Source organism: Zea mays, chromosome 8 (genome assembly GCF_902167145.1).
Source record: "Zea mays cultivar B73 chromosome 8, Zm-B73-REFERENCE-NAM-5.0, whole genome shotgun sequence".
Taxonomy (NCBI): Eukaryota; Viridiplantae; Streptophyta; class Magnoliopsida; order Poales; family Poaceae; genus Zea; species Zea mays.
Window position 1 is genome coordinate 130,524,336 of NC_050103.1, and position 13,086 is coordinate 130,537,421.

Below are 13,086 nucleotides of genomic sequence, written 5' to 3' on the forward strand. Positions count from 1 at the left end.
TTCACCTTTCCACGGTTGTACGCTTGGTTACGATTGCCTGCTGCCGGCTGCAGTACACCTTGCCTTGCTGGAGCATTGGGGTTGGTCTGCTGCTGAGCCGTCTTCTTTGGGCACTGCATCGCCCAGTGGCCTTGATCTCCACAGTGGAAACATCCTCTGCCTCCTCCTTGTGCTGGGGCTGCTTGGTTGCTCTGATTCGCTGCTGGGGCAGGAAGGCGAGGTGCCTGGTTGTTCTGCTTCTGATACTGATTACCTCCCTGCTGGCTGTGCTGACGATACTGCTGCTGCTGCTGCGGGTACTGTCTCTGAAACGGCTGCTGATGCGGACGCTGATTCTGATTCTGATATCCCTGTGGGTGACCAGGTCTGCCTTGCTGAGATGAACTGCCTGAGAAACGTGGACGGCTGATGCCTCCGGACTGGGGTCCAATCATCTTGCGCTTCCGATCTTCCATGTCCTTACGCTTCTTCTCGGTCATGACTGCCCTATCGATCAGGTGCTGGAAGGTGGGGAAGGTGTGATTCATCAGCTGGTAATGCAGGGGATCCACCAAACCTCTCATGAACCTGTACTGCCTCTTGGCATCAGTGTTGACATCCTCGGGTGCATAACGAGACAGCTGCAGAAACTTGTCTCTGTACTCACTAACAGACAGGGGTCCCTGCTTCAGAGCCAGAAACTCCTCCTTCTTCACGATCATCAGTCCCTCCGGCACATGGTACCGACGGAAACTCTCGCTGAATTCCTCCCAAGTGATAGCTTCGGGGTCAGCATGGGTGGCGAGGTAGGACTCCCACCAGGACTGGGCTGCTCCCCTCAGCTGGCGGGGACCATACAGAACCTTCTCCCTGTCGTCGCATTGGGCGGTGCGCAGCTCCCTCTCCACTGCGCGCAACCAGTCTTCTGCATCCATGGGGTCAGCAGAATGGGCGAAGGTAGGAGGGTGCCCTCTCATGAACTCACCACGCTTGTCTCGTGGCATCTGGGGCATCTGCACTTGCAATTGGGGTTGGGGTTGCTGTTGAGCCTGCTGCATGGCTGCCAGAGTCTGCCCAATGGCCTGCACTGCCTGGGTCTGCATCAAGAACATCTGCTCCACTGACATCGGGGGTGGTGGGGGAGGCTGCCTCTGATTTTCCTCCTGCTGGTCATGCTGCTCCAGCTGAGCACGCCTGTTGCATCGGCGCCTGTTGTCAGACATCTGTGGAAGACATTCATACATCAGCATTGATCTTACAACCCTTCAGCATAAGAAAAGAGAATACAGAATTCTTCATGACACTGAGTGAACAAAAGAGCTTCACTGATCCTCATTCATGATTCAACACAGCTTCTCAGATGAGTAAGGAAAGTAAGAGTAAATGGCTTCCCAACTAAACAACTGACTTCATTAACATTACTAGCTAAGCCGAACTGCAGGGGAAACCTGCAGGTTGGCAACAGTCATTACAAAGATTCGAATCCAGCACAAGTTCATCATAACAAGCATGCAAACAACTGATAAGCAAACTAAACTAAATGGAAGCAACTGATAAGCAAACTAAACTGACTACCTAAGACTGAGACATCTGACTTAAGAATTATTACAAACTCCGACGCTAACGATCTAAGGATCCAGATCTATCCTGGTCTTACAGACAGGGGAACCATAAGTGTGGTGACCACGTGGCGGTGAGCGGTATGGGTGCTGAGTCCCAACAGGTGCGGGAGAACCACCCTCCTGGTGGTGGCGCTCTGCCAACTCAGCACGCAACTCCGCAATCTCCGTTCGAGCCCTGCTTAGCTCGTCCAGAGAGTGATCCAGCTCAGTGTTAAGCACCGCGACTAGGTTGACTGTGCTGCTCAACCTAGGGTTAGCCTCACCAACAGGTGAAACAACCACACTCTCTGTGCTGCCAGTAGGGCGGCGGGGGTAGTACCGAAGGTTAAGACCGTCGGCCACCCCACCGAACAAAGAACAGTACTGGGAGAGTGCACGCCGTGCTGCATCCTGCATAGCCGCCTCTGCAGTGTCCCTCTCGGAGATGGAATAGTGCTCCGAAACGGCCTCCGCACCCCGGAGGTCATCCTCCGGACGACGAACTAGGCAGGTAGCCTCCCAGCGGTCCGGGTACCTCCCGCGACTGTGCTGGTAGACTACACAACGATACTCGATCGACCAGGTGTGCCGGTCGAAAGCCTGGCGCAGCAAGGTGTCGAGTGCGTCGTGGAAGTGACAACCGCGAGCGGCGTCACGGGTGATGGGTCGGGCGACCCATCCTTCCGCCTCCTGCGGCTCAGAAGACTCCATGCTGTGGTCTGAGTCGTCGTCGTCGGGGTCTCCTCCAGGATCTCCACCAGTAGCTCCTCCAACAGCCGGGACGTCCCGCGGTGGAACAAGGGGCGCCTCCAGCTGGGCAACAGAGGAACGGGGCCTCACGGTCTCCACCTCCTGCTGGGGTGAGGAGGAAGAGCCCTGCTGCTCTCCGTGCTGGCGCCGGCGTTCCTGCTCCTCACGCAGGCGGTGGTGCAGCCTCTCCAGGTGACTCGACTGTCCGGACACGGTGCGGTGCAGAGGACGCTCCGCAAGTCGAGACGGCAGGAAAGGGATCACCGACTTACGTGCAGTGTGTCTAAGACGAGCCATCTACAAAAGACACCGTAAGCATAAGAGTAAGAGCAGAACTAATATGACAAGTGAATAAACCAAAGACAGAATAAGGTAAAAATTTTAACAAGGTATTGTATAGATAGATAGTAAAACATAGGGTTGGTCGAGGTGACCGACTTTTTTGAAGTAACATCAGATGTCAAGGTGAGGGGGAGGGTCAATAGTCCTTAGTACGACCAGTGCTACTCTAGGTCAGCGGTCCTACAGTCAGCATGGGCTCTGATACCACTTATGTCACACCCGGTTTTGAAAGGCAAACCGAATGCGAACTATGTACGTGCCAGGATCAGAACTCACGTACACAGCGATTACATAAATGAACATCATCACACAATGCTCGAATAATAACATAAAAGAGTACTTATTACATCATAGAGTCATAGACATCCACATAGTCATTGTCTTAACAAGTAAATCAAAGTGCTAAACGAAACGCAGTAAAGATAAAGCCTCCACAGGCAGCTGACTGGGGGTTGCTGCCAACCCACACCTAGAATTCGTCGTAGTCTTGGAACTCCTGGAAGTCTCCTTCCAAGGCTTCGCCTTCTCCTGAGCAGTGATTACAATGCGGGCAACCTGGTGTTTTGTGGTAAAGCAAGGATGAGTACACATCAACGTACTCAGCAAATGTCCCGTTTGGCTGAGGTGGACTAGCTTTATGTGGAGTTAGGCTCAAGCAGTTGCTTTTAGTTGGTCAGGTACTTATCATTAGTAGAGGCCAGATTTTAGCATTAACCAACCCGTAAACCATTTCCTCATCGAGGAACAATATCATCATAGTCGAACCGAAACCATAACATAATCCTTGTATCTTGAACCATCTGTATCTCTAATCAAAGAGGATCCCAAGGCTGCTCTTAACCGTGAGCACGGCTGATATACCAGTTTCACTGCCCTCTGCAGAGGTCGCACACTTTACCCATGAGTCATGATTCCCTTTCTACCCGGGGAGAGCTACTCCCCATTGACCACTACCTAGGTGGTCCGGCAGGGCTTCACTACGTAGCTTTTACAAAGATTCCCTAGAGATCGTAGCTGCCCGTTAGGTTTCTCCAGTTTGATAAACACAGTACCCCTCCCCGCAGGAGAGTGACTAACAAAGAGCAAAACGAAAGAACCTCGGCACTCAGCCTCGGCAGAGCAAGCACTGTGCCTGGACCCCATTGACGGCACGACGGCTAAGCAACTACACCTCTAGTTCATCTAATTAATCAGCTAAGGGCATCCCATTTCACCCTCATGGTTGCACTGTTATCCCGGGTGGTCTCTCAACGAACCAGTCCTTACGGAGAGGTACTCAGGAAACAGCCTGAGCCCCCTAGAGTATCACAAGATCAACATCATCATCAGGATAACAGTATCATAAATAGTCACATCATGTTCATTGATTATGTTAAAGCAATAGCAAAGTGCTAACCATAACAACCCAATAGGTCATCAAGGACAAAGTGAAGTGTAAAGCTAGTCAATCCTTAGGTTTCAAGTAAGTAATGCGGGGTAGTAAGTTATAAATGAATAGGACATAATGGGACAGAGGACACTTGCCTTCACCAAACTGCTGATCAGGGACTTCCTCTGCAACTGCCTCGGGAAACACAGACTGCTCGTTGTCTACGTAAAGCAATCATTCACACTATGCACTTGGGAAAATAACAAACAAAAACAATATACCAAACATATGCAGCAGAGAGAGGTCACATGTTCATAACAGAAAAGTGATAGGCACTCTAGTGTTCCCTAGGTCTGGGGTAGAGGACTATACGAAGTGATTCATTATCCACTAATCAGGTTCAAGTCAGTGGTGGGATTAAATAATTACCTGGTTTAAGTTCCTAAACTTAAGTGTTTGAGTCCATAAACTTAAGTGCTCCAACTTTTATTAAAGTCTACTATCTTTTATTTATCTCAAATAGGGTTCCCATAACATTAACTTTATCCTAATGATTAACCATTAATTGGGACATGGAAACAGCAGGGAAACATTGCATAAACAGATAGATAATAATATTATGAACATTTTGCAATTTGAAGCACCTAATTTGGAGTTCATATGACAAAGTTATGAATTTTACAAGTTTAGGGGTTAAAATTATACCCTAAGGACTTATTTTGAATTAAATAAAAGGTCCGAGGACCTAACTGCGAGAAACCAGGGACGGCGGGCGCAATTTCCAGAAAACAGAGGGGTTCTTTAAGAAAACGCGCGGGCGAAGGGGTATCGGGCGCCTACAGCCGTTGGATCTCAGATCTACGGCCAGGATTAGATCCCGCGGCGGGCGCGCGGGCGCGCGGCGGCGTGAGCGGCTGACAGGCGGGGCCGGGCGGACAGCGCGGGCGCGGGCGACTGGCAGGCGGGACCGGGCGGGCAGAGCGCGCGGGCGGACTGACAGGCGGGGCCGGGCGGACAGCGCGGGCGCGCGGGCGAGCTGACAAGCGGGGCCTAACGGGCAGAGAGACGGGGTGAGGGGGCAGTGGGCCTGGGCCGCTGGATCTCCGGCGGACGGCCAGGATTAGGTCCGGGCGAGTTGAATCAGGGCCGCCCGATCTGGGTTGAACGGCGGAGATCGGATGGGCGGCCTGGGTCTTCCCTACGGCTAGCTGGGGCGGCGGCGCTCGTCCCCGCGGCGGAGGGCTCGCCGGAGACGAGGGGCGCGGGCGATTGGCGGGGCTCCGGGGTGACCTGGGTGGTCGGGGAGGTCGGGGAGGGCGCGGGGAGTTCTCCGGTAGGGTCTGGGTCGGGGCAGAGGCACCGGAGGGGGGCGATTCACGGCGGAGTGGCTCGGCGGCGGGATTACTCTACTCCGGCGAGGAATTACACACGGCAGAGAGCAAAACAAGGGGCGATAGGGGCGGGAGAGGTCCCTTACCTCAAGGCGGGCTCCGGGGACTCCTCGGCGGCGACGGAGACGCGACGGTGGCCCGGGTCGACGGTGGCGGCTGCACGGCGGACGACGGGTGAGCGCGGGCAGAGGGAAATAGGGAGGGGGAGAGGGAATTGGGGCGCGTTCCGGGTTGCGGACATCGGGGCGGAGCTCACCGGGGCTAAGGGCGTGGCGGAGCTCCAACGGCGACGGGGAACCGAGCTCGGGACGGCGGGGTTATGGCGGCGGCGCTCTGCGTGCGCGCAGCGAGAGGGAAAGAGGGTCTACTGGAGCGCAAATGGGGGAGAGGGTGAGGGCGAGTGGGGCTCGGGGCTCAAGTGGCCAGGGGCGGGTCAGTTCCGAGCTCCACGCGCGACGTGGGCGCGGGGAAGGCGGGCGCGAGCAGCTCGGCGGCGGTTACACGGGGACGACGGGGCTGACAGCCCGGGCCCGCGACGCAGAGAGAGAGAAGAAAGCGGGTGCGGGCGGGGAAACGGGAGCGCCGACAGGTGGGGCCGGGCGAGCAGAGAGAGAAGGGGGCGGGTACGCGGAAGGCGGCCGCGCCGATAGGCCGGGCCCGCTGCGCAGAGAGAGGAGGGGGGGGGAAGAGGCGCGCGCGCGAGGTGGGCCGACTGGGCCGAAAGGCCGAGGGGGGCGGGTAAGTGGGCTGCTTTGCCTTTTTCTTTTATTCTGAATTGTTTTTCCCTTTTCTTTTTTTACTTATTCTATTTGATTCAAATTCAAATGAGCCCCAAATCCAAATTAGACTTTTTGAGAATTATGCACCAAACAAAAGTGAAATCTAGGGTTCAACATGATGCAACAATTCATAATCCCTTAGGGTTTAACATAATAAACTATAATTACAAGTAAAATAAGCACTTAGCTCCTATAGAAATGAGAGAGAAAAGAATGAGGAAGGATGAGAAAAGGAAGTAACACCTGAATTTGTGAATATGAGCAAAGAAATTTTATACCCCCAAATTCAGGGTGTTACATTCACAAAGCACCTACGCTAATCACCGAGTGATTTTATTAAGCACTTGGGAGTTTGAGCACTTGGAAATCTCTACAATATGACGTGGTATGTTTCTTGGGCTCCCACACCGTGAAATGGCCGGTTGGGGGGTATTTATAGCCTCCCCCACAATTATAGTCGTTGGACACAAGCAGCAGCTTTTTGTCGATGGGCGCACCGGACAAGCAATGTTCACTGTCTGGTGCCCTAGCCACGTCAGCCGACCGTTGGGGTCTATAGCAGTTGACCGTTGGATTCGACCGTTACCCAGACTGTCCGGTGCACACCGGATAGTCTGGTGCTACAGCCCGAGGGTGCCTCGCTGCGGGCCCCTCTGCGCAGACTGTCCGATGTCCCACCGGACAGGGTACTGTTCACTGTCCGGTGCGCCACCAGGGCGCTGGTTGACTGCCCACTTCATGGATTTATTCATTGTTTTCTTGGGCTTCTTTTGTTCTTGAGCCTTGTACTTCTAAGCTCTTTTTATGTCTTCTTTTGAGGTGTTGCATCCTCAGTGCCTTAGTCCAATCCTTTTAGCATCCTTTGAACTATAAATACAAACACTAGCAAACACATTAGTCCATAGGCTATGTTGATCATCAAACACCAAAACCTTTTGAGCCAAATGGCCCAGGGTCTATTTTCCTTACAATCTCCCCCTTTTGGTGATTGATGACAACCCAACCAAAACAAACAAATATAACAAACATTTGAATGAAAATATGCAATCTACTTGCTAGGATGCATGAGTGTCCCCACAAAGTGATATTATGGACTTAAGTCTCCCCTAACTCCATAATTTACTTACTTCCTATTTTAGACCAAAGAGCCAAAACTACTTGCAAGATCAAAAATTTAATTTGGTGATGTTTGGTATTTGATATAGTTTTCATTGCTTTGGTCCCTAAAACTTCTCCCCCTTTGGCATCAGCCACCGGAAAGGAAGACATTAAAAGCATGTAGGAAGCAAAAAAAAATACTTGCACTCTTAAGAGATTTAACAATTGAAGCACTAAAAGATTACTCCCCCTAAACGAGTGTTGTCTGTTTGAAAGAATCTTCTCCCCCTTTAGAGACGAAGGAATATTCTCCCTGATAGAGATCCTCTACTTAGGAAAAAGCATATGAGAAATAGAGGTACAAGACATGATTTGATTAGACTGACTTCCCTTATGCATAGGTAACATATATATTTTGACAGCATATGCATTTATAGCAATATGGGAAGTATTAAATATGAAATCTAGTCTAATAAAAAACTAAAGAAGACATGTAAAAGATACCAAATGTAGTCATGTGAGACATGAAACTACTTGTAGATTTGCAGTGGAAGCTTATTGTCTTTATCCAGGGACTCCATTTTCCTTCAATAAGACTACTACATATAATAGACTTAAAAATATGTATTAGTCTCAAATACTTAGATTATAGTGTAACCCCCCTGAAAATGTGCATACAAGTTTTTGAATACTTGTAGGAGACATGCACTTTGATTTGATATCAAGAGGGACAAATTATCTATAATCCGAGCTTTGGCACATATAAGTTAAATGATACCAATTGAATTATTATACCACTTGTACTATATCAACTGTAGTATATGTCATATGAAGATACCAATTGATGTATTATTTTCTTAGGAATGTTGAATAAGCTATGTGTCGTGCTTAACCAAACATTTTAAACCATGTAGGCTTGCTCAATAATATGAATTGAAAGCGAGCATTCCTACCATATGATTGTCCTAGTATGCATGTAGTTAATATCAAAAGTAAATATCACATGTAAAACTAGGCATGTAAGGTAAAGACTAGATACAAGAAAATAGATACGCATATCTAAAAAAGGAATATAATAAATCTAGTTACCTTAGTCATGGGTGGGGAATTTGGGTCCAAAGTATTCACTAACCTAACTTGGCAATAGACTTGATCCAATATGATGCATCCCATGATATACATCCCAATTTTTGCCAAGTCCCCAAATTCCCCATAGTCCTTCGGACTTCTCACTTCCCTCTTGGGATTCAAACCTTCTTGGTGCTTTTTATGGTTGAAATAATTTTCTTTGGCACCCAGATGCGTTTGGCCCCCTTTCCTTTGTTGGCTTGCTTGTTGGCCTTGATTGCTATCACCTTTCCATTCTTTTTCTTCTTGATTAAGTATGGTGTAGCAACATTTTTATCCACCTTGTTGATGTAGGTGTTGGAGATTTTGCTTGATGGCTTTTGCTTGAGCTTTTGCTTTTGCTTATCCCCAGTGGTCGCCTTGTATTGGTAAGACTTGTGGCCTTCTTTGTGACACAGCCTACAAATCACATTTTATCCCTCCACAGGCTTATTCACTCCTGCAGTGGTGTTATCCTGAGCAGGTTGGATTTGTTTGCCTTTGCTTTTCTTGTCATACAAGGCCTTGCCAAGGCGAGCCACCGATTGCTTTAATTGTTCATTCTTCATTGCAATCTCATCCAAACATGTTTCTATAGCAATATTCTTAACAGAAACTTGATTGGAAAGGTTAGAATCATCAATTAAATCAAAACAAGAAGTAGAAGCATCTTTCTTAATAATTTCAGGTATTTCACCCAAAGATACTCTTGGAGTGCTACCAATGTTTTCTAACTTAGTAGTTAGCTCATTATTATGTATGTTAAGAATTTCCATTTTTCCTAGCAAGTTTTCAATGGCTTCTTGAGAGCTAGCTAACTTGGCCTTAAGTTTTTCATTCTTTTTAATAAGGCCATCATCGGTAGCCGAGGATGGAGAACTAGACTCAAATTGCTCATTTTTTGTTGATAGCTCACAATTCAAATTTGCAAATGTTTTAAAATTTTCTAGTAAACATTTACAATCATTTTGAGAGCTAATCAACTTATTTTTTAAAGTTTTAAGTTGAGCCTTTTGTTTAGTGCATACATCTTGAAAAAAATTTACGGCTATCGCAAGCTCATCTATGATGGTTTTCCCTCACCTTCATCATCACTACTGCTATCATCAGTAGAGGATGGAATACTCATTTTACCTCTTGCCATAAGGCACACCCATTATATTAATCTTATGGGTCATCCCCATAACATTTCTGACGCGTCGGATTGTTTCTTCGTCCTTAGAGGATGATGTTGATGGTTTATTATCTTCATCATCATCACTTTCTTCTTCTTCCTCTTCATCACTTGAGGAACTTGGAGCGGGAGCCTTCTTCTTTTCTTTACTATTTTCATCACATGCAACAGCATATGGCCTTGAAGAAGTTGGCTCCTCTTGTCGACCCATTTTCACGATAAGTCAAATGTCGCAATATTCCCAATCACAATGGTCGAGGTCATTTGACTCAAGTCCTCCATGCTGTGAAGAATGGTGATGATGCTCCATATCTTTGTTGTGGTAGTAGGGAGATAATCTTTCTCACAATGTCCACATCACCTAGCTTATTAATGTCAATAGAATTGAGCTCATTGATGATTGGATTCAAATGAGAATACATATATCTAACAAGCTCATTATCCTTCATAGCAAAAGAATTATACTCATTTAAGACTAGGCAATGTTTTTGCTCACGAACATTTGATGTGCCGTCATGGAGCTCATGCAATTTTAGCCAAAACTCATTAGAAGTTTTTAATGTAAAAACTTGTTTAAAATTATCCATGCTAAGAGATTCATACAAGCAATTTTTGGCTCTCGGGATTCTTGGGTGGTTTCATCCTGTCACGAGTGACTCTCCAAACACCTAGATCAACGACCTCTAGGTAACAAGCCATTCTAGCACTATAATATGAGAAGTTAGTGTCGTTGAAGTGTGGTGGCCTATGGGTAAATATCCCCATTCTCTAAAAGATGTCGGCTCATTTCGCGGTGAAGCTAAAACGTTTCAAAAATGAGCCAAACCAAGCTATGATACCAATTGTAGGAAACGGTGACGCCTAAAAGGGGCGGTGAATTGGACTTCTAAAAACTCTTTCTAAACTAGGCCACAATTAAATCCCTAGAGCAAAACCTATGCAAATAAACAATCTAGAATCTGCAAACTAGGTTTTGTCTAAGTGTTGCTATCTCTACCGCAAAGGCTAAGTTTCAATCTAAACAATCTACCAAAAAGACAAGATTGAAACTTAAATACTTAATGTAAATGTGGAAAGTAAAGAGCAAGGCAGAGATGCAAACTCTCATGGATGATGCCGGTATTTTTATCGAGGTATCTGGAACCACGTAAGGTTCCGACTAATCCTCATTGGTGCCCCTACGCAAAGGGTAGCCCACACGAGGGCCAAGCACCTCGGTCGAATAACTCCATAGAGAGTCGTGGGCCTTCTCCACGCGCAAGTGGTGCTCCGCTTTCGGCTCCTCTCGGACGCTCCTCGCCGTCTCCACTAACGAGCTTCCAGCGGAAACACCGTGGGCCTTATTCCCTTTGGTACACGATGGCGGTCGTGACACAAACACGGTTGTCACAGTCTCACAAGACTCTCATCCCACTCGGTATAATTATAACGGCTCACGCAAGAGCCGAGGGGCTGTGTGGTTTTTCTAAACTTACTCAACTAACTAGGTTTCACCTAAAGCAAGCGCTAATGCGGTCTAACTAACCTAAGAACTTCACAAAGCACCTACGCTAATCACCGAGTGATTCTATTAAGCACTTGGGTGTTTGAGCACTTGGAAATGTGTACAACATGCCTTGGTATGTTGCTTGGACTCCCACACCTTGAAATGGTCGGTTGGGGGGTATTTATAGCCCCCCACAATTATAGTTGTTGGACAGAAGCAACAACTTTCTGTCGACGCTCGCACCGGACAGTCTGGTGCCCACCGGACAAATAATGTTCACTGTCCGGTGCCCTAGCCACATCAGCCGACCGTTGGGGTCTGTAGCAGTCGATCGTTGGATACGACCGTTACCCAGACTGTCAAGTGCACACCGGACAGTCCGGTGCTACAGCCCGAGGGCGCCTCGCTGTGGGCCCCTCTGTGCAGACTGTCCAGTGCACACCGAACATGGTACTGTTCACTGTCCGGTGCACCACTAGGGCGCTGGCTGTCTGCCCACTTCATGGATTTATTCGTTGTTTCCTTGGGCTTCTTTTGTTCTTGAGTCTTGGACTTCTAAGCTCTTTTTATATCTTCTTTTGAGGTGTTGCATCCTCAGTGCCTTAGTCCAATCCTCTTCGCATCCTGTGAACTATAAATACAAACACTAACAAACACATTAGTCTATAGGCTATGTTGATCATCAAACACCAAAACCTTTTGAGCCAAATGGCCTGGGTCCATTTTCCATACAGACGCCACCATAAGGTGGCATGACAAGAAGTATTTGCCGCAGAGCTCATGGTCCCGCGGTACCTACGATGGTAGGAATTCCCGATAGTCTTCGACTATGATCACCCCGATGTGATCCCACATCCCGGGACATGCCCCCTCATCGTCGAGGCAGTCGTGGGGTCAAACACCTTACCAAGGTACTGATGGATGGGAGTGGTCCCAACATCATGTACGTTGAGACCCTCGATGATCTGGGTATTGCGCGCTCAGTGTTGCGCCCAAGCTCGGCGTCGTTCCATGGTGTCATCCCAGACCATCAGGCTTACCCCATCGGGTGGATCACCCTCCTCGTCACATTTGGGGATCCTGCCAACTACCGCATCGAACGACTGCAGTTCGAGGTGGTAGACTTCCCGGGATGCTACAACACCATCCTCGGGAGGTCGTGCTACGCCAAGTTCATGGTTGTGCCCATCTACACATACCTGAAGCTGAAGATGTCGGGGCCACGTGGGATCATCACAGCCACCGCCTCGTTCAAGGCAGCATACGCATGTGAACCTTCCATCTTGGAGCTGGTCTCGATGCTCGTCAAGTCCCTGGTAGGTGACAGTCTGGGCGCCACCGATGCGACTACGGTTGGCCCTAAAGCTGTTGGGGGCCTTCGGCTTACGAAGGTCCTCAAAAACAGGATTTAACAGTATTTCTGGAGCATAATATGTGAACAGGTATCTTCGGACTCGAGTCGATATCACAGTAGGAGAAGCCCAAGATAATACGAAGGTTGATGCAGCGCCGAAGATGTGAGCGGGAAAGCTTCGGCGTGGTAGCAGAAAATGAAACCGACTTAAAGATGAAAAGGCTATTCAGACCTTGGTGGATTACTATAGAATCATTACCAAATGTAAAGGACATGAATGTAATTTTGTATGGGCTGTGTCCCGTGTCTATAAATAGGTGAACAGTACCCCCGTACTGTTCACGCTGATTTGGCATTTGCTTTTGCGTCACACCTGTACTTTCATCTCCTTCCAAGCTGAAGGTACTTTTGTAATTCGATGTCATTTCTGATTCTTTATGATAATAATGCAAAAATAAGTTGATAATAATATATAATTGTTTATGTTATCCTTCATATTCCTTATGATTCATTCTTCGTCATTGTATGCTGTGTTTATGAAGGTACGCCCTTCATAACCTTCGTCCGAAAATCATTATATCCTAAGGGAAATAATGCTTCGAAGGACGAAGGACTTTACCGATTAACATTTTCTGTGTTGCCTTGTTCTTAACTCA